Raw genomic sequence first — 22,957 nt, forward strand, 5'->3', positions numbered from 1 at the left:
TGCCTATTTCTTGATTTGTTCAGGAGAAAGATGTAGAAGGGCGTAATGTATATTTGGGCTCAGGGACTATGCTAGGAACCAGAGGGGTTTGGACTAAAGTACTATGTATTTGTTTTAGTATTTAGCGTAGAGAAGAGGAAACGTAACGGCATTTCAAATACCTCAAGGATTGCCACATGGAAGGGGCAAAGAGGCAACACTGATTGTCTGTCCTGGTTTAGGTGCTGTAAGGAAGTGGGCTTTCCCCCCGCTTCTCTACAACATTATGGTGTTTCTGTGTTCCAGTCCACCACAGCAGCCATTTTCTTCCTGACCCTGGAGGGCTTTTTTAATAAAGAAAATTGGTAATAAACATATCATTATTGCATTATAACAATCTATCCGTTTCTCTAAATCCCCAGCATTCATTTTTCTAAAAAAAGTATTTTGACCCCATTTGTTGCACAGATGTCTTTCCCCTTGTATCTCCACAATGAAACAGGAAACTCCTTTTTTAAAAAAAATGAAAGCTGGGAATTTAGCCAAATTTATTAGATTGTTAGAGCATTATAACTCTCCCTTCTTGTCATCAGTGACATTTTAAAACCATCATCACTGATCCTTACTGTGATCGCCCCTGCAAACAGCCAGACGATTGCACAGAGGCAGGGGGCAGGTCCAGCATGCTTGCTCCCTCTCTCCCTCCCTGTGCATTGATTGAAAGTGTGAAGCTAATATGTGCACTGGGCACTTTCTCACTTTTGTTATAGTCAAGTTTGTAATGTGAATATTAATAAGAACAAGAGGCAGGACCCACGATACTCACGGGGGGAATGTATTCCCCACAACTCCCAGCCTGCAGAAGCAGGAGACGCAGCAGGAGGTGAGCCCAGCCTTTTCCCTCCCCCCTCCCTCCCCCCCAGTGGTGGTGGCGAGGCCGACCCACCACACTTTCTCCTCCCCCACTCCCCAGCAGCGGCGGCGAGGCTGGCCCATCCGCCAAGCTTTCTCCCTCCCTCCCTCCCCGGCGGCAGCAGTGAGGCCAGTCCACCAAGCTTTTTCCTTCCCCCTCCCTTCCTAGCAGCAGCGGCGAGGCTGGCCCACCAAGATTTCTCCCTCCCCCCTCCCTCCCCAGTGGCCGCAGCGAGGCCGGCCCACCAAGCCTTCTCCTGCCCCCCTTCCCCTGTGGCAGCAGCAGTGAAGCCTTCTCAGAGCTTCTCCTTTACTTTTGGGGGGATTTAAGTATCCCCCCTATAACTTTTTACAGTTTTTAGATTTTTCTGCACATCTGGGGACTGCCCCAAATGTGCAGGAAAATCTCTCTGCCCCCCAAGTGCCCCGGATGTGCGAATTTAGATATCCGCACAGAGGGGGCACCTTGGCTATTATTAATAAGAATATGTGCATCTTAAGAGAATACATAAACATAAAACATGTTTGTATTATTACAAGTTATTCTAGTGTCTGACCTATTACTGTCAAAACTGACCTGATGATTTTTTAGATAATTTTTTTTATCCTATCTGACACAGGGCTTTGGCTTACAAAAGGTTATACCCTGGAAAATATTGTTGGTCTTTAACGTGCTGCTGGACATAAATTTTGTTCTTCCACTCAGACTAATATGGCTACACACCTGAAATTGTCAAAAAATATGTTTACGAACCCAGATGAGGAGATTGTTGATGCCTTTTGTTGGATCAGCCTCTAGGTTATAATGCATCTAACTACATATAATGCATATTACTACATAGTAATATCAATCAGTAAGGTGTGTGTAGGTGTCTTTCTCTGATGTATCTCCACCATAATGCTAGTGTAAAGGTTTTGGATATACCTATTTTAAGCGCTAATTTGATGTTACAATAACTTCTACAGTTTTTAAAATACATATTTGGTTTGATCCAGCAATCAGCTCACACAAGGATAATGGATCTTTCCCACTTTCCTCTCTTCACAACAGCCATTTTCAAAGCCAGAAAAAATTATTCCCAAGCTTGCAGGAACTATGTAAAGCAATAGCCATATGGTCTGGCTGCCCACAATGAGGAAGTGGAAGGTCTCTTCTTGCCTCCATAATTGGAGCTGATGTGACAGAAGGGGTGGGAAGGGCAATTTTGCCCCTTTCCTGCTCCTCACTGCAGCCAAACAACCCACATTTCTTATTCCACACCAGTGTTCCCTCTAAGCTGAGTTAGTGTGAGCTAGCTCACAGTTTTTTAGCCTCCGGCTAACAGATTTTTGTCTTAGCTCAGGAAGGAGGGCTTCAGAGCAAACGAATTCATGCAGCAGCCAAATCGTTCGCTCACACCTTTAATGCCAGGAGCTCACCAAGTAGAATTTTTGCTCACAGGACTCCACAGCTTAGAGGGAGCCTTGTTCCACACCAGTTCTAAGACTCCAGGAATCAACTTTCCCTGGGCTGGAAAGGACTGCTGGCAGAAGGGGGACGTGGGGAAGATCCACAACTATCAGCACTTTCTCGTGAAAGATTTGCTGGATTCAGCTAATCAGCCTGAACATAAAATATTTATCTTTCCAATATATACAGGGTGATGATATGAGTGATGGTAGAAAACAGTTACATGGTACATAAATTAGAGTTGAGAGCTAGTTTGGTGTAGTGGTTAAGAGCGCGGAGTCTAATCTGGGAGAACCGGGTTTGATTCCCCACTCCTTCACATGCAGCTGCTGATGTGACTTTGGATCAGTCACAAGTTCATTCAGAGCTGTTCTTTCAGAAGCAGTTCTCAAAAGAGCTCTCTCAGCCCCACCTACCAAACAGGGTGTCTGTTGTGGGGAAGGGAAGGGAAAGGAGATTGTAAGCCGCTCTGAGACTCCTTTCGCGGGGTATAAATCCAATCTCCTCTTCCTCTTTTTGTATGTAATATCGGAGCACTTTTTGTTTCATGAATTTCTCTCATCATGTTTCTTGCCTCTTATGAATCAGATACTAGGAGATGTAATACACATAATGAAATGCCTTGTCACTGAATCTTATTGTCAAACAGTTTTGTAGCTCAAAATGCTAGTTTATATTTATATTCTGAATATCAACAGAGGGATGATATTTAAACCTTTCAGCACAACAATCTCATTGCTAATTATTTTTGTACTTTTTAAGAATAATGTATGGGTATCAGAGGCTGTAATGAAGCATATATAGTCCAAGAGAAACTGTCCATTGTTGGAATAAAAATTCTGTTTCTGGGGATCATCCAGGTTAGGTTATGTTGAGAGCCCCAAAGAAAGTGTTGACTTTTACTGAACCAGCGTCCCTTGGGGAGTGCTAGTGCCTCTTAGCTTAAACAATAAATGATAACCAGTTATTTAAAGTCAGTATCTGATTCTGTGTTCATATAAAGAGATCACTGTAGAAGGAATCATCTTTGGTGGAACATTAAAACATGAAATGGCAATTTGGCCCTTCCTAACAATTTTAGCTGTTCAGGCATCTTCTTCATACATAATTTAAAAATAAAAACATAGACTGCCTGTCAGTGTCTCTTGCAGCTTTAGCTGTAGATTGCTTGACCTACATAACTGTACTGAGGAAATAATTGAATGAAAACAATATGGACAATAATTCCTTTGGAAAATTAAATTTAAGCAAGCTGGGTTTTACTTTTTAAAAAATTTAAATGGTAGTGTGTAACAACACAAAATGGGAAATACATCTCATTTTGATATCCTGAAATATAATGTATTTTCTTTACAGTATTCTTGTTAATGGTGTGCCTGCTACCTGTATATTTCATTATTTATTTATTATTTATTTATTATTTATTGATTTTGATTTATATCTCACCTTGCCTGTTATATATTTACAAGCAGTCTTTCAAAGAAATGTCTAAAAACATATTAAACTAAAATTAAGTTCTTTGTGGTTTATATCTGTGTTGGTGATGTATAACCTACATTTTCAAGGCAAATATCAAGTAAGTATTATTTTAAATGTATGATAAGGTAATTTGAAAATAACTTTGTTCTGTTGCTTCAGACCAACACAGCTGCCCACTTAGATCTAATCTGAAAATGGCAATTGCAAAAATAAATTTGGACAATTGAAAAGCTGGCACGGAAAAGATCTACACCTTTAGGTTATCATCTACAGTTCTGTTAGATCCTAGATTCGGGGTCAGTGTCTGTTGATCTATGGGACAAATTTGGTCCAGGAAGATGGTCAAACAATTTAAATAGACTTGGTCATTTCCATGCCAGCTGATGATAGCTACAGCTTCAGGTTACAATCTGTGTGCTCCTGTAATTTTACAATACTGTACTTTACCTTTATATTAGTAGCATTCAAAGTTTAATCATAAATGGAGGATAAATAGGAGAAATTGCATAAATATTTGCCAGGCAACTGTACATTTGAGCTCTATTGCTGTAACAGCCTAGAAGTAATCAGGGGTATTTGGTGTTGTTCAGCAGTAATACAATTCCCATAATTAATGTCTTCAAAGATGCATCTACCTAACTTCAGTTGGTAATGAAACTGTCAGTAAAACTGAGGTGATATTTCCAATAGGAAGTGGTTACAGAGGCATTGGACATGATCCTGTTCAGTATGGTGGTAGCCCACTGCCACATCACTCAACCCTCGATGTCTACTGATCAAGGCTATAGAGTGTATTTCCGGTGTCTCAATCCTCTTTAAAGTACTCTAGGGCCGCGGTCACACGGCCAGGAAAATGCGGGGGGGAAGCGTGGCTGTTTGCCCCGGGGAAAATTAAAGCGCGGTTGCGCGATCAGACCCCTGTGGAGCTCCTGTGGAGGTTCCGTGGAGGTCCCGTGGTTAAGGGGAGGCACGGATCACACGGCAAAGAAGCGGGGCCTGGGGCAAAGAAGCGTGGGCCGCGTGCCGAGGGAAGGCGAGGAGGGGGCTGCCAGAGACAGCCGGCCAAGCGGCGCGGGGAGAAGAGGGGCCAGCTGCCGACTGGGCGGTGTGGCATCGTGTCGGGCACGGCGTTTTCCCCACCAGTGAGGCAGGCAGGGGGTGGGCAGTAGGTCTGGAAGGGAAACAGTCTGGGGAGCCGGCTGGTGGGGCGTGCGAAGAGGGCAAAGCAGCGTGGCCCAGCCCCCTCCGCCCTGACCGCCCCTTCCCCAAGCAGACTTCCTACTCTGCCACCGCGCCCCCTCTTCTGGGTGACATCGTCTGCCTTGCCCCCTTTCCCCCTATCTATCTGTTGCTCGCCTCAAGCCATGCGCTCGTTGGTGCTTCCTTCTGGCTGCTCTCCTCTTCTCTGCACGACGTACGTTGTGTTTTTTTTACTTAAACAGACGTTTGCGCATGCTCCGTTGGGCGCTTGTGCGCAATCGTGGGGACTTGAAAAAAACCCACCTTGTAGCTAGGGGACATGGGCGGGCGCCGGAACAACCTCCGGAAACGCGATCATACGCCCGCCCTTGCCCCGCGGTTTCCAGAAACTAGTACCTCCAAGGTACTCGTTTTTTACTCCGCGTTTTCGGCATTTAGCCACGGGTTACCGACGGGAGCTCTACACTTGCCAGATGTTGCCCTGTGATCGTGCCAGGAAACTCCGCCTCTCTTCCGTCTCTGAAGCGTGGCTTATGCTCTGTGTGACCGCAGCCTAGGTTTCACAGAGGTGAAGAAGAAATATAAAGTGCGAATATGGACTGTTAAACATCATTTATTGGGGCACAAAAGATAGTGAATGGGATTTGAAACTAATTTCCAGTCAGTATCTAGTGCAAAGGAAAACAGAAAGGAAATCTTAACTGGACTGGGGGAGCGGGGCTCAAGCAGCTTTCTGGATTGGCCAGACTGCTTTATGGATCAGTGTGAGTATCCAGGACCACTCAGGCTGCAAAGCCTCATCCTCATGGTCACCTCCACTCGTTCACAGGGATGCCCCTGAATCCTATGGCAGCCCAGCACAGGCAAATGAAGAAGTGCCAACCATACTGGGGAACCAGCAGGATCTCCCACAGGGAACTTGGTCCCAGTAGAGGAGAGCAGAGGAATCCCTGCACAGGGAGATGGCCCCAGGGGAGGAGAAGGAGGCAGGTTTGCAAGGGCTTGAGGGCCTATTTAAATGCATACAGCTACTGGCCAAGCAGGTGGTGGTTAGAATTTCACCTAGCCTTGGAGCTGGTTGGAGAGAGAGAGAAGTGAGGAGAAAAAGAAAGAGCATCCTGATGAGACGAGAAGGACTGAGGCCTTTGCAGGGCAGGGATTGAGACCCCCCTCCCCACTCAAAATGGGGTTAAAGAGGAGGCGGTGGCCCAGGGTGCTACTTCAGTCTCCATCCCCTTGAGCCAAGTACCTCTGTGGGGGCTCCAGATACAGCACCAGACCTTTCAGGCACAATAAGAGATTCTCCTGTCTCCCCCAGCTGTTAAAAAGAGGGGCAATAGCTTCCATTATTCCATGGTGCTCTTTTCTTCAGTCTTCCTCAACCAACTATATATAATTTTCATAATATGTTGTATCACTTAAACTTAATTCAAAATATAATGCACCACTATCTCCAAGTTTAGATTTTGTAGCACATAAGAACAAGTACTATATTTTTCCTGTTTCCTTTTGCAATCCTTTTTTGTGTAAGAATATTTTGTTTTGACAGACTGTGAATGATGATTAAAACATTTGAACTAGTATATCCGTCACTTCAGGAAGAGAGCACGTAGACTGGGGAACAGACTTGTTGATAGTTGTAAATGAACATATATTCATCTTGGGTGGAGGATAATGCAAATATATGTAACTTGTATTTTATCTATTGTTTTAAAAGGATGCCACTGAGAATATCAGTTAATCACACAGAAAACCTACTTGAAATTATTCAGTATCCTTCTCCCTCTAAAACCCCGATTAGTTTTGAGTAATCACTGTTGTACTGTGGTTATAAGGATCTCTAGAAGGGGCAGTATGATAAGTGTAAAGAGACAAAATGTTCTTTATCCTCATTAAAGATTGTGAACAGTGTGTTAAATAATATTAATGGCCAGGATTGTCAGTGTTTAACAGTACTTTCCTAGTACAAGTGATTTTATTGATCAATGCAGACTCAATGTAACGGGGCAGATTATTCTACTGATTTTATCGAAACCTTAACTAAGTTTGTTAGTGCAGCACATATCTTTAAATGATCTAGATGATGATGTAGATTAAGAAAAGCAGAACACCATCCATCTTTTTTTGATCTGTTAATAACTTAAATCCATCATTGTTGCTACCAGCTGTTTTCAGATTCTTCAGAGCGTACACATTTCTTTGGTATTTGGTACAGAATACAGCAATAAAGTTTTCTCAAGACTTTAGCTTTTGAAGCATCTGGTACATGTATTAGTATCTCTTCCAGAGGCAAGGGGCAGCAGAAACCTTGTGCTAATAATACAAAATATAAATTATTGTTGCTTGACTCTTGCAGGACAACAGTGTTACACTAGCTTTTGTTTGCAGTGCTTTTAAAACATCTTTAGGCTTTTTTTGGTCTTGAAAATGGCTAGTTGATTTTGTCAAATTACAAATAATTCCATACACTGTAGAAGGAGAGAGGCCAAGACATAGTGGCATAGCACACTGCTTTGTACACTCAGTGTCTTTGGAACCTCCAGTTAAAGGATATTTTTCTGCCTGAGAGTTTCTGGAGAGCTGCTGCAAGTTGAACAGTACTGATCCTGATGGACCAATGGTCTGATTTGGTGTAAGTTTCAATATGTTTAATTTAATTTTTTGCTATATATGTTCAAAAGCTATGTGTAATACTTCTGAAACTCCCTAAGACAGTTTTTCATCTTCTTGTTTGATTTCAGAATGCAAGCCTATTTTGAAGGAAATGTTATCCACTTAGAGCCAGGTCAGACAATATTCAAATTTGTGGTTAAAACAAATACTGCACACACATCCACCTTCTAGCTCATTTGTTCTTGCTTTATTATACTAGAATGCTCTTGGGCATGGAGAATGATCAGCTATATGTTTTCCCTGCCTATGATTTAGAGGGGATCACATCATTAGTGGATAAAAACATACATTAATAAATATATAATAATATTTAAAACAATTAAATAATACAATTTAAAAACAGCTAACAGTGTATAACCACAAAGACAATTTCAGCTGGAGTGACTGGATCCAGTGACCTTCTTAATCAGGGCTGAATAATGTCGACAGGCTTCAGTGAGGGAGGCCAGCTTCATTGGATGCCCTATGTCTCAACCAAAGGCTGGTGGAACAGCTCCATCTTACAGGCCTTGGGGAATGATAATAAGTCCCCCAGGGCCCTGATCTCAAGCAGAAGCTTGTCCCACCAAGCCGGGGCCAGGGACTACCAATAGATGTTGATCAATTGAGCATAAGGGTCTCCGGGGCACATATGGGGAGAGGTGGTCCTGGCCGTGCAAGGCTTTGAAGGTCAAAACCAGTATCTTGAAGCGGATCCGGTACTCAATCGGTAGCAATGGCAAATGGTGTAGCACTGGCTGGATTTGTGCCTGCACAGGAGACACAGCAAGTGCGCCGCTGCATTTTGCACCGGCTGGAGTTTCTGTATCAGCTGCAAGGGCAAGCCCATGTAGCATGAGTTACAGTAATCAAGCCTGGAAGTGACCATTGTATGGGTCACTGTAGCTAAATCCTGGGGGGAGAGATTAGGAGCCAGCTGCCTGATCTGCTGAAGATGATAAAAGGCAGACCTGGCAACTGTGGAAACTGAGGCCTCCGTAATAAGCCAGACATCCAGCATCACCCCACGCTCCTCACGCTCTGGGCTGGCACAAGTGGTGCACCATCCAAGGCGGGCAGTCTGATTCCTGACTGACATCCCCCCCCCCCCAGGCTCAGGTACAGGACCTTCATCTTTGTTGGATTAAGTTTCAGCCGGCTCTGCTGTAACCGTTCAGCCATTTTATTTTATTTATTAGATTTTTACCCCGCCCTCCCAGCAAGGCCGGCTCAGGGCGGCTTACATAACAGTATAAAAATACAATATAATAATACAATATACAGTATAAAATACAATCAATCACAAGTTTAAAACCATAACAACATAATAAAGTGTTAGCATTTGATTCCTCAGTGTACAGTCAGCTTTTTATCTCCTTCAGGTGTCCAGGTGCTCGGGTTGGGCTATAATTGGGGACCCCAGGGGGTAGGGCTCGCTTTCCATAACTCTCAGATGTCAGTGGTGGCAGTGATGGTGGTGGCTCCAAAAGCCTGGTGGAAGAGCCCCGCTGAACTGTAATAGGTCCCGCAGGGCTCTGATCTCCTCCAGGAGCTCATTCCACCAGAGTGGAGCCGCCACCAAGAAAGCCCTAGCCCTCATTGTCGCTAGCCTGGCCACCTTGATAGTTGAGAGGACCAGCCTATTCTGGGTCCCTGATCGCAGAGCTCTCTGGGGGACATATGGGGAAAGGTAGACAGGTCCCTGTAAGGGCTTTGAAGGTAATAACCAGTACCTTGAACTGAATTCGGTATGCTATAGGCAGCCAGTGCAGTGCTTTTAGGGAGGGCTGAATGTGTTCCTGCATGGAAAGACACAATAACAGCCTCGCCGTTGCATTCTGCACCAGCTGCAGCTTCCGGATTTGGGACAAGGACAGCCCCATGTAGGGGCATTACAGTAATCCAGTCTCAAGGTGACCATTGCGTGGATCACTGTTGCCAAGTCATTGCATTTGTGGAAGGGAACCAACTGCCTAATCAGCCTAATCAGCCTGAGATGATAAAAGGCCAACTTGGCAGTGGCTGTTACCTGGGCCTCCATTAAGGAGACATCCAGGAGCACTCCCAAATTCCTAACCTCCGGTGCTGGCACCAATGGCACCCCATCGAAAGCCAGGAGTGGGATCCCCACCCCCGTACCGCCCCGACTCAGGCACAGGACCTCCGTCTTCATTGGATTCAATTTCAGCCGGCTCAGCGTAAGCCAACCGGCCACAGCTTGCAATGCCCGGTCTAGATCTTCTGGTTTAGAGTTGGACTGACCACCCAACAGCAGATAGAGCTGGGTGTCATCAGCGTACTGGTGACAACCTAGCCCATACCTTCGGGCAATCTGGGCAAGAGGGTGCGTGTAGATGTTAAAAAGCATCGGGGACAACACTGCCCCTTGGGGCACTCCACATTCCAGTGGGTGCCTTCGGGACAGTTGATCCCCTAGCGCCACTCTTTGTCCCTGATCTTGGAGAAAGGAAACAAGCCACTGCAAGGCCAGTTTCTGTACTCCGATGTCGGTGAGGCGGCGGACTAGTAGCTGATGGTCGACTGTGTCAAATGCAGCCGACAGGTATAACAGCAACAGCACTGCCATTCCTCATCGATCCAGATGCCTCTGGAGGTCATCTGTGAGGGCAACCAGTGCCGTCTGTGTCCCGTGGCCCGGTCGGAAACCGAACTGGAAGGGATCTAATATGGAAGTGTCATTCCAAAAGCCCTGTAACTGATTTGCCACCGCCATCTCTATTATCTTGCCCAGATAGGGCAAGTTTGAAACCGACCGATAGTTGGCCAATTCGGCTGGATCCAAGGATGGCTTTTTCACTGCTTCCTTAAGTGCCTCCGGGAACAGCCCCTCAGCAAGGGACTTATTAATAATCTCCCGCAGTGCACCTTGAAACCCCTCGAGGCCCCTGAGTTAGTGAGAGCTAGCTCAGTTTTTTAGCCTCCAGCTCACACATTTTTGTCTTAGCTCAGAAAGGATGGTTTCACAGCAAACTAATTTATGCAGCAGTCAAATCGCTTGCTCACAACTTTAATTCCAGTAGCTCACAAAGTAGAATTTTTGCTCACAAGACTCCACAGCTTAGAGGCACCAGACAGCTGATTGGCAAGGGACAGTTACCACCCCAAATACGATGTGCCTATGTCACCTGGAAGTGACATAGGCATGTCGGTGACGTCAGGGGGTGGCACTCTGTTTTTTTCGCCAAAACTCTATGGTAAAATTATCTTCAAACCATAGAGTTTTGCCCAAAACCCAGAGCATTGCCACCTATGTACCTACATCACTTTCAGGTGATGTAGGCATGGTGTGTTTCTTCCCTCCCCTCTCCAGGAGAATCCTGATAAGTCCCCCCTACCTGGCAACCCTACTCAAACTACAGGTGGAACAGGTGTTTGGGTACAGAGCAATTTAGAGTATGCATCTGAAGATTACCCTGCAGATTTTTATGTGAGTGTTGTTGATTAAAAAGATGGACAAATAGAAAGTGCAGCTGAATGTCCACTAAGTTCTTCAATACCTTTGCTTAGGAGAACTAGCAGGGTTAAGAACCTGTGAGGTTGATTAGGCTTAAAGACTTTGTTACTAAATTCTAAATCTTAGCTTTGTTGGGGGTGACAGTATTTCAGTAGGGGAGAATGTAACCCTGAGTCCACTAGAGGGTGTTAAAGAGTTCGGGTATTCCTTATAAGGAAAAAAGGCACAATTTTCCCTGAGGAATTGGAGGGCCTGAAGCTGCAGGGAGAAGAATCTCACCCTAGAAGCACTCCTTTCTGTGAAACTATATATTAATACTTTAAGGATTCCAGAAACTCCTGTAAAGAACAGAAGACAACCCGGTGCACAGCACAGCTGCAAGTTGGTACATCTTCAAGGGACTGGCTACACGCAAGTCAGAATAACTGAAACCCTGGTCTGCTCAAATACAACAGGCCTGAATCATTATGTGTTGGTTATTGTTGTATATGCTAAATTATTATTCCAAATATGATCTCTTTTAAAGTTGATTGTTATTTTCATAAATGCAAGTGTCACAAGGAGGAATCACACTGTCATAAACATGAACACTCTCAGTTCTTTAATTTTCAAAAAAATATTTATTTGATATTTCTCTTTGAATTAAATAAGTTATACTATGTGTATGTAGTCACAGCTCACTCCATGACTCCCTATAATGGACTGCCACTGACCTCCCTCACTCTGTATGAAGGGATGGTGTCAACAGCTGCTGCTGCTGTGAAGAGTGTAACTGATGGCTGACTGTATATCGAGAGAGGGAGTCCTTCAGATATGTGAGTTCAAGTCATGAAAATCATTAATTGAGCCTGGAAAAAAGTTGACAGCAGATACAAAAAGGCTTTAGAATTGACATGTGGAGACCCACAATAAACTTGTGGGATGGTTATCTCATTCCTTACACCTTTGCCTCCTCCCCTCTCCCCCTACTGCTCTCACACTCTTTCTCCCTTCTTGCACCCCTCTTTTCTTACTCTCTGTCTCTCCTACATGCATGTTACTCTCTTTCTGCCCCCATCAATCTCGTTGTTTTTATGCCTCCCCACCTATTCACTCTTTCTGCTTCCCATCACTCTCCCAGTCTCCTGCCTGTTTCCTCCCCATCCCGCACAGCAGCAGCAGCAGTGATGGTGGTCCTCCCAGCCACCCATCTGCTTCCTCTCCTCCCACAGCAGCAGTGACAGTGCTCTGGGAATCACAACGGATCTCCCAGCTACAGAGATCAATTCACCTTAGAGCTGCCAGCGCGAGGCTAGGAAATTCCTGGACATTTGGGGATGGAACCTTGGAACAGTGAGGCTTGGGGAAGGAAGCAACCTCAGGAGTGTATAATGCCATAGACGCCACCCTCCAAAGCGGCCATTTTATCCAGGGGAACTGATCCCTGCCACCTGGAGAACAGTTGTAATTCTGGGTGATCTCCAGCCCTCACCTGGAGGTTGGCAATTGAAGTTCTTGTGAAGGAAATGGCTGCTTTGGAGGGTGGAGTCTATGGCATTATACTGGTCTGAAGGTCTTCCCCTCCTCAAACCCCACCCTCCCCAGGCTCCACGCCTCAAATATCCAGGAATTTCCCAACCTGGAGTTGGCAACCCTATTTCCTTCCCACTCAACAGCCAACCTACCTTTATCTGCCTTTATCTGTCTTCAGCTTTCCGTCTCCACCCACCTCCCCCACAGCCGCTACCTAGGAAAATTATATTTCTCCACAGTGGGGACCAAAGCAGCTTATATAATTCTCGCCTCCTTTTTATCCGCACAACAACCCTGTGAGTTTGGTTAGGCTGAAAGTATGTGACTGGTCCAAAATCACTCAGTCAGCTTCCAATGCAAGATGGGGATCTGAACCTAAGTCTTGCAGACCCGCTCTGAAGTTCTAACTGCTGCACCACACTGGCTTTCATAGGGAGGCTGCTATACAGCAGCAAGCAGTCATGCAAATCAGGTGGTATCAAGTCACCCAGAGGGTGCTGCCTAGGGATGCCAGCCTCCAGGTGGGGATCCCTTGGAATTCCTGCTCAGCTCCAGACTACTGAGATAACTTTCCCTGGAGAAAATGGATGCTTTGAGGGTTGGACTCTATGGCATTGTACCCCACTGAGGTCTTTGTCCTTCCCAGGGTCCACCCCCAAATCTCCAGGAGTTTCCCAGCCTGGATCTGGCAACCTCCCCCCCCATGCCCTGCCAGTGCCCGTGGGGACTTGGCAACCCTAGACTGCTGCCAGGCCTAGGGTTGGCAACCTCTAAGTGGAGCCTGGAGAGTGAACTCTAGACAGCAGAGATCTGTCTCCCTGGAGAAAATGGCTGTGTTGGAGGGTAGACTCTGTGGCATTATACCCAGCCGAGGCATCTCCCTTCGCCAAACCCAGCCCTCCTTAGAGTCCACCTCAAAACCTCTAGGAATTCCCAGCCTGGCACTGGCAACCATTGTCAGGCCTGGCCCCAAGGCTCCCTCCCTCCCTCAAAAGAGGCCTGGAAAGGGCCATTCCCCCACCCTTTTACTCACAGAGCCAATTAAAAGCCTCCCCCCCCCAACATTCTAATCTCTCACCGTTGATGCCTGGAGTTGATCCCTGCAGAGGCCATTTCAAAAGGTTTTTAGGAGAATTCAACCTTCCCTGTTTTCCCCCCCTCCACTTTATGGATTTTCCTGCACACCCAGGAAGGCCCTTGAGACTGTAGAAAGAGCTGTTGGGGGAGAGTGAGCCCTCTGTTGGCAGAAATAAGTATCCACACAAAAAAACCCCTGGGAAATAGTATAAAGATGTAATAGAATAAGGTGGCTGGACCCAGAGAACAAACAGGCTCCAGCATGAGGACATTGGCGTCTCTTATGTTCTTATGGCATTATTTGAAAACAAAAACAAAATAGGCCAGTAATGTTGCTAGGAGCACTTTTTATAATTTACTCCCAACTCAGAGACCAGCACCACTTCTTGACACAGCTCTAGCCATGCTGTTCTATGCTTTCAGTAATCTTGAGGCTGTATTGCAATGCACTCTATGTGAGTAATGCCCTTGGAAACAATCTGATTACCATGCGGCTCTCCTAAACATGGCTTGCCTCCCTCTATTTTCCCCTTCCCTCCGCCGCCCCACCAGCCATAGCTGGGACACTCACCTGGAGCCTCTTTCTAGAGTTTCTTGTATTCCTTCCCACAACGGGCCTTATTACTAGTTCCTTCATAACTGCTTAACCATGGCATCAAGGAATGGAATTCAGACATGGCATCGTCAACTTAGGACAGAAATGGCCTCTTCTGGTTGATGGTCGAAGAAATATAGACTCTGAAAACTACAGTTGGTACAAACTTTGTACTCCAGATCTCCAGACTGACTGCCCAAGCAATTTCATATAGATATTAAATAACCTAGGGGGAGAATGGAACACTGGGACACCCCTTCCCGTGTCAACTCCTAAAGGTCTGATTCAGCCTGTACAGCAATCTCTCTTTGGATCAAATTATACACAAGGGAGTGCATAAAAGAACCAATGAATGGACCTCCCCCCCCCAAAAAAAACCAACCCTATAGATAATTCTACTGTCTCAGATTAGCTGCTAAATATTTATGCAATTCAAAGTAATAAGCTAGTTTGTGTGGTTACCTGGAACATTTTCTTTTATTTACCTCTATCTAGATATACAGGAAATAAGGGTAATCAAGGCCTTACCATCATCATGAACTCAGTTGTCACCCATCATGTTGCATTGCTTTTCATAAATATTTTACTGCTAAAGAGACTAACAAAAGTTCGTTAGATAGACGTTCTATCTGCAAGTCCTTGGGAAAATTTTGTTGTTGGGTTGTCCCTAGAAGTCCAATTTATGCTTTCTAAAAATACCCATTCTATATTGTTCACCAGTCTTGCTAATTCAAACTTTTATATTTATTACATGCATGGCTGAAAAGCTAGCAATTCAATACTGAAGCTCAGCTTACTGATTTTTGATTCCATAAGACCTGAGGAAGGAATACTTTAATTAAATCACCTGCAACCTAGAAGTGGTGTATACACCTAGGTCCTATTGTTGACACAGGGAACCCAGAAAAGCGAGTGTGGACACCAGTGGGAAAGCTGCATGTCTTTGTCTTTTTCTCATATTCTCACTATTGCCACTTTTACATTGCTCTTTTTTTCAGGTCTACAGGTGAAATGTTTAAAGTTTGCATAAGCTAAAACAAGCACAAAGTAGACCTGGTGCTTTTAATTTCATTAAACACAAAGTAACTGGTGAAGATTAATGTATATATCTCTTGTTAATTCTTCCAATTACTTAGTTCATATAAATTCCCAAGCCTGGTTAATTATGCTGAAGTCAAGAGGTAATTTTTAACAGTATTTCCACAGCAGGGGAATTTTCTCAGTGTAACCTTGCCCTCTAGTAGAAACTCTCAGCAGATTAGGCTCTCTGACTGTAGTCCATTCATTTTCAGCTCAAGCCTAATTGCTGCCGACTGGCTGCCACAGGTACCTGGTCTCGTACACCTAAAGAATTCAGGTCCTTCCGAGAACAAATAAGGAAAGATTAATTGTTCGTTTTGTTTCATCCCAAGAGAAATGTGGGCCTTTAATCAAGAAAAATAATTTCTCCTGTTGATTTGGCTTATTTGGAGGGATGCATAATTGTAAAAAAGAATGTGGTGACCATACATTTTGTAAGAAACGTAACCATTTGCTTTGTAGAGGAAGCAAAGATAAAATGAAATAAAGGTAAGACAATGTTGGAATTGATGGGGATGGCTCACATTTCTCATAGTAAGTAATTTGGCTGTTGGTCTTTTATTTGAACCGATATTGCTAGGTAGTATTGTCATTTGTTTTGTCTGCCTCTTTGGAAATCTAATCAAGGAGACAATAGTAGGGGGGAAAAACACTTCTCCAAATTGTCCTTAATTGCTAGAACACAAAGTGAGCTAAACACTCTGGTGTTTCCAATTAAAGAACCTGTTTCAAGCAAGCACCATTAAATCTATCTTTCCCTGTCTGATAAATAAGCTATCAAAGACTGGAACAGATTAATTGAGAGCAATTAATTCAAGCCTTAGTATTAAAGTCAGAGAAAGCCAATGCTGTCAGTGACTACAGATTTGACATAAAATAAATTATTTCTTGGATTAGAAACATTTTAGCCCTTGCCATCTCATTACCCTAGTCAGCAAAACCCTCGGGAGACCTGGGTTCAATTTTCTGCTCTGCCATGTACATTCTGCACAGGCTTGGGCAAATCTCTTTGTTGACCATCCTCAATCCAGTTAATAATAACCTTCCCTTGTTGTACTCCAGCAGAGGTAGTTTGAGGATTATTTATTTATTTATTTAATTCGATTTGTATCCCGCCTTCCTTTTATCTGTTCTGCTTGAAATTTCCTTCAATAGCATGGGGCCAGTTTTCTTTACCTTGTGTCACCAAGATGATGGGAGTTATTTAACTACAATTAGAAAAGGGTCCTTATGTGTCAAAAGACATGTGTACTATGTCGGGACTTGGGAGGCATACTGATTTCTGAACCATAGTAGATATGTTAACAATAGTATCATGTCACCTTAAAGATACTAGACAACATATTTTAACAGATGACTTTTAAAAAAAGTATTTGAAACATTCATGATGAATGAGTGGCGATTAGGAATGCTAGATAATGTTCAAGGTACTGAGCAATATGCTGGAGCAAAATAACAGTGGAAGGCCATCACGTGCTTGATATTTTCTAGAGGAACCTGACCATCTATTGCTAAAAACAGAACACTGGTCTTTGGTCTGATCCGCAGGACAACTCTTACAACAGTTGGCTGTACCAAGACAGAAAAAATAAATTATTTCACCTTCCTTCCATCTATAAAAGCAATTGTGAGCGGTGGCGCAGGCAGTTAAACGCCTGCACTGTAACATCACCCGAGCAGCCACTATGGCTGTTCGAGTACCACCGCGGTCGAGGTGAGCTCTCGACCTTCGTCCCAGTTCCCGCCTACCCAGCGGTCTCGAAAGCAACCTAATTGCAAGTAGGTAAATGGGTACCCACCCTTAGAGGGGTGGGGGGCACCCTGTGTGGTCGGCTGAAGATGGCGGAGATAGCGGAGACGGCGGCAGTGGCGGCAACAATGGCGGCGGCGGCGATCCTGGCGTGGACGGCATTGGTGGTGCGGCGAGCAAGGCAAGGTGCGCGTTTGAGCGATCCCTGGCGGCGGAGAAGGAGTACACCGAGGGCTGCCGTGAAGAGAGAAGAAAGGGGCGTGCGCAGATGCCGAGTTCCGGCTCAGCGGAGCCGGAAAGGACGTGGCCGGGCCGGAAAGTAGGCAGCGCTGCGCGCCTAAGGAGGAGATCGCCACCACTGAACGCCGGAGACGCCAGAGAACGCCAGAGAAAGAACAACCCGCTGGACCAGGAGACCCGACCATGCCGAGCCAACAGAGAAACAGCAATAGCCACCACAGAGGGGGTGCCGGTAGGTTGTCCCACCCCCCCTTCATACATTGTGGCCCTAGCTAGGAACACAGGTGATTAGCACCAGAAACCCTGTAAGCCGCTCTGAGACCCTAGCCATGGGACAAGAGCGGGATATCAAGTCTAATGTAAATTTAAAAAAAATATTTTTTTTTGATGAATTTGTCAATCAGGACAAATTACATCATTCTTCCAAGAATGATATAGAATTTCTGTTGTAGACGAGATTGAGTAACAGTGGCTGCACAACTTCAAGCAAATTTCAGTATTATGGTTCTACAGACTGGTTTTTCATCTTATTGGTAGATGGCAATGCTAGGACCAGTAGTTACTTCCATACCTTGCTGTACCTCAGAGCCATAGGCTTGGATCTAGATAACTATGAGCAGAGCTTCACTTGCAGAATAGATCTTTCTTGATTCTTCTTGTGGTGCTTTTTCTGGAGATCAAGGACTCTCAAAAAAGCATTGGGATTTAATCTGGGAGTCTCTGGTAGAAGGAGGAACCATACAAATTACCCTTCCTTTCATAGTGGAAGACAACTTTGCATGCAGCCTGGTGAGAAATGCTATTTTGTGGGTGTAAGTTGGTGTGGGCTGGATAGGAGGAGGCCATCAAACTTGAGGTAGGTCTGGGCCTAGTCTCCTCCTCATTCCCCCCTCCCATCCTGTCTCCAACCAACAGTGAGGGCAGCTCCCTAGAGAGGACAGGAAGTCCATCAAGGTTGTGAGGAGATCTGCCCCAGAATGCTGCAGGAGGGAGAGCCAGTTCCTGGGCGGGAAACTGCGGTTTTACATAGTGGAGTTTTGGGCAGGAAGCCAGTCAGTCATTCTGTGAGAAGTCTTGTTGGATCCCCAAGCATCGAGAATAAATCCACGTTTTCAAGAAAAGCAAAATTTATTTCAAAGCGTTGAAGACATACTCAAACACGTTCTTTGTTAGAACTGGGGATACACAGTTAGGGCGAGCATAATAAAGGAAATTCAAACAGATACATATCCAATGAATAATATTCCCGCTGGCGGGCTAATGAAACGGTTGCGCGCCCAGTCCATGGGAACCAGGCAGAACATCAGACAAAACACAGGTGCAGTTCTCATGAGATAGCAATAGGCAAGCATTACAGCATCTTCTCCCCCACACAACCTCCAGCAGTTATCTTGTGCATTCCAACGCAGGAGCAGGATGATAGAAAACAAGCCGGGTGCAACAGGGAAAGGATATGTACACAGAGGTCACAGAAAACAGAATGGCAGCTTGCTGACATACTGCCCCCCTTAAAATACACTTACAACACACCTCCCGGGTCGGGCGGGAGATCTCCCGGGCTGGGCGGGAGACCTCCCGGTTTGTCCGGGAACCTCTTGTGGAAACTACGGATCAGGTAAGGGGCCCGAATATCCCCTTCTTCCACCCATTCGCGGTGCTGGGGACCGAAATCAACCCATTCGATAAGGTACCAGAGTTTACCACGTTTCAATTTACAATCAAGGATATCAGCGATCTCAAAATGTTCATCCCCTTCCAAAATGACAGGTGGAGGAGGAGTAACTGCTGGTCTCCAGGGAGACGGGCCAGGATCCTTCTTCAACAGGCTCATGTGAAAAACAGAATGCAGAGCACGTAAATTCTTAGGCAAAACAACATCAACCGCCACATCATTTATGACTTTACGCACTTTGAATGGACCAATGAACTTCCACCCCAATTTCCTGCTAGGTCGCAGCATCTTAATGTTCTTGGTCGAGACATACACAAGATCCCCAGGTTTCAGATCAAACCCCACCACCCTACCCTTGTCTGCCTGGGTCTTGTAAGCAGCCTTGGCTGCGTCAAGCGTTTGGCATAGCAGAGGCCATGCATTTTGCAAGGACATACACCATGTATCAGCATCCCCCACAGGACGTTGGCCCATCCCCTCCAGGAAAGGGAGGGGGGGCTGTCGTAACCAGAGACAGCTTTATAAGGAGACATGCCCGTGGAGCTATGGACAGTATTGTTATAACAATATTCAGCAAGAGGCAACAATTCACACCAATCATTCTGTTGATAATTAGTAAAACAACGAAGATATTGCTCCAGGGTCTGATTAACTCGTTCTGTTTGTCCGTCAGTCTCAGGATGATACGCGCTGCTGAGCCCTTGTTCCACCCCTAAAATGGAAAGAAGTTCCCTCCAAAACTTAGAAACAAATTGGGTCCCCCTGTCAGAAATTAATTTAGCAGGTAATTGATGAATTTTCACCACGTGAGACATAAACGATTTCGCCAACCTCTGAGCTGTAGGCAAGGAAGGAAAAGGCACAAAATGAGCTTGCTTAGAAAATAAATCAACAACCACCCAAATAACAGTGTTCCCTTTGCTCGCAGGGAGGTCAGTAATAAAGTCCATGGACACCACTTCCCACGGTCTCGATGGGGTAGGGAGTGGCTGCAGAAGACCAGGAGGCTTGCCCACTCTGGGTTTAGTCAAGGCACAGGTTTGGCAGGACCGAACAAAAGTCAAGAGGTCTTTGCGCATCTGTGGCCACCAGAACTGTCTGCGGATGAGTTGCAGAGATTTAACAAAACTCCAATGCCCTGCCAGTTTCGAACCGTGAGCAGACTCCATCACCTCCCTCCTCATTGAAATAGGCACATACAGTTTGTCTCCAGAATAAATCAGACCTTCAGGGCTACGGACACAATCTGGCAACGCTTTCAGGGAGGCATCATCATCAGCAGTAAAAGCAGACATATATTTCTGGACCCAGCCCCCCCCCCCCCAGGGAAAAGGGAAGGCGAAGTTTCATCAGAGCGCGGAATCGAGCGCGCTTGCGCACGGGTGACCACAGCCCCCCCCAGGTGGGAGGGGGAAAAAACAGAGTCCATGATGATTTCACGCTGACTGTCATGTTGTGGGAGGCGTGAGAGCGCGTCAGCCAGGGAATTAGCCGTCCCAGGGAAATGACGAAGAGTGAATCGAAACTTAGCAAAGAAGTCCGCCCAACGAAGTTGTTTAGCGTTGAGAGAACGGGGGGATTTCAGCATTTCCAGATTTTTATGGTCAGTCCAGACTTCAAATGGCAGTTGCGCCCCCTCCAACCACTGCCTCCAAGTGGAGAGAGCCAGCCGGATCGCTGATGCCTCCTTCTCCCAAATCCCCCAGTTTCGTTCAGCGTCAGAAAACTTTTTAGACACAAATGCGAGGGGGTGTAAACGACCATCTTCCCCTTCTTGCAAAATAGCGGCCCCCATTGCCACATCCGAGGCATCAGTTTGGACAATGAATTTTTTAGTTTCATCAGGGCGCGCCAGCACTGGCTCAGAGGTGAACATCAGTTTAAGTTTCTCAAAAGCCTCTGCGCAAGCAGGGGACCATTTAAGCGGGGCGCCTGGTTTCGTAGCATCAAACCCCTTCCCCTTGGTCTTTAGCAAATCAGTCAGAGGAAGGGCAATTTGAGCGAAATTCTGGATGAAATTTCTATAAAAATTGGCGAATCCGAGGAACATTTGCAATTGTTTGCGGGTCCTGGGGGGTTCCCAGTCAAGTACAGCCTGTATTTTAGCAGGGTCCATTTCCACCTTCCCCCCAGAGATGCGATAACCCAAAAAGTCAATGCATGTCTTGTGGAATTCACATTTTGACAGCTTTGCAAACAGGTGGTGTTCATAAAGTCGCTTAAGGACCTGGCGCACCAATTTAATATGCGACGGGAGGTCCTGAGAGTACAGCAACACGTCATCAAGGTAAAGGACCACTCCTTTGAACAAGAACTCATGTAGGACCTCATTGATTAGGTTCATGAAGACCCCCGGAGCCCCTTGAAGCCCGAAGGGCATAACGAGGTACTCAAACTGCCCCAAAGGGGTATTAAATGCAGTCTTACTTTCATCCCCCTCCCGAATGCGCACACGGAAATATGCATCTCGGAGGTCAAGTTTCGAGAAGATTTTGCCCTTGGTGGCCTCAGCTACCAAGTCCTTGATTAGCGGGAGGGGGTAGGCATTGGACAAAGAAACAGCGTTCAGACCCCTATAATCAGTGCACAATCTAAGCCCCCCGTCTTTCTTCTTTCGGAAAAGTACAGGCGCGGCGAAAGGGGAGGAAGCCGGGCGAATGAAACCTCGGGCTAAGTTTTTATCAATAAAGTTCCGCAGTTCAACTTTCTCAGCCGGCCCCATCGCATAGATTTTACCTTTAGGTAATTTACAGTCAGGCAAAAGTTCAATAGCACAGTCAGTAGAGCGATGGGGGGGCAATTCGTTAGCTTCATCTTCGCCAAACACTTTCGCCAAGTCTCTATACTCTCGAGGCAAAGAAGCTAACTCTTCCGGCTGCAAAGCGCCGCAGGGGAACTGTGCGGTCGGCTGGTCCCCCCACGAGTCCAACCAGCAGTGATCTACACATTTAGCCGACACAAATTTGACAACCCCTTCTTCCCACAAGATGTAAGGGTCATGGGTAAACAACCAGGGACTCCCCAGTACTAAGTCAAACTGCGATTTAGGGGTAACAATGAAGGATCTGGATTCCCAATGATCGCCAGCCCCCAACCGCAAAGCCATAGTCTCGTGTGTACAAGGTTCCATGGGTGCCCCATCCATTTGGGTAAAAATGATGGGAGACTTCAAGGGGACTATCCCCGCTTCCAGTGCCAATAACACTCTAGGGCTGATGAGATCCCTCCCACACCCAGAATCAATCAACGCTCTCACCCTAACGTGGGTCCCCAGGAGCGGATTCATTAACGAGACAGTCACGAAAAACAGGGAAGGGGTTTCTCTCACCACCTTGGGCGCAGAGCTAGAATGGCCGTGTCGTTTTGCGCCTCTCACAACAGGCCGTTGTCGTTTTCCGCCGTTTCAGCCACCACCTCCTCTTCTGACTCGGCAGCAGACGGTTCGATTCCCTCCAGGCCTTGGGCCGCCTGCAGAGCTTTGGAGAAACGCGGTTTAGCCATCCCCTTCTTCCCCGTCAGCGGTGTCTTCGGGCTTGGAGTAGGCGGCTTGTCTTTTACCTGACGGCTGCCACAATCCACAGCGAAATGCCCCTTCTCCCCGCACTTGAGACAGAGCCCCATCTTCATACGTAGTTCTCGTGCCGATTCCGACAGGCGTTGAGTCTTGGGTCTGGAGGCACTGGCAGCGGCGGGTCTGTTGGTCGTAGCAGCCAAGTCGAGTTTGATGGTGGTGAGCCGATCCTCTGCATTTTCAGCTTCCTGGGTCCAGGCCATCAGGGAGACAGGATTGACAGTCTTCAGAACCGTTTCTCGGATGTCTGCGTTGAGTCCCAATCGATACATCTCAGCCAATATATGATCAGGGTAGTCTCGGAGCTTTGCTG

The 22,957-nt window shown here is 46.0% G+C and overlaps 1 protein-coding gene across 1 annotated transcript in view; it reads left to right on the top strand.

Annotated features, from left to right (window-relative positions):
• Positions 1 to 22,957, top strand: part of SNX24 (sorting nexin 24) — a 129,983-nt gene that overhangs the window by 72,573 nt on the left and 34,453 nt on the right. The gene's annotated exons all lie outside the window — the stretch shown is intronic.

Source organism: Gekko japonicus, unplaced genomic scaffold, assembly GCF_001447785.1.
Source record: "Gekko japonicus isolate JY-2015 unplaced genomic scaffold, Gekko_japonicus_V1.1 scaffold549, whole genome shotgun sequence".
Lineage (NCBI taxonomy): Eukaryota > Metazoa > Chordata > Lepidosauria > Squamata > Gekkonidae > Gekko > Gekko japonicus.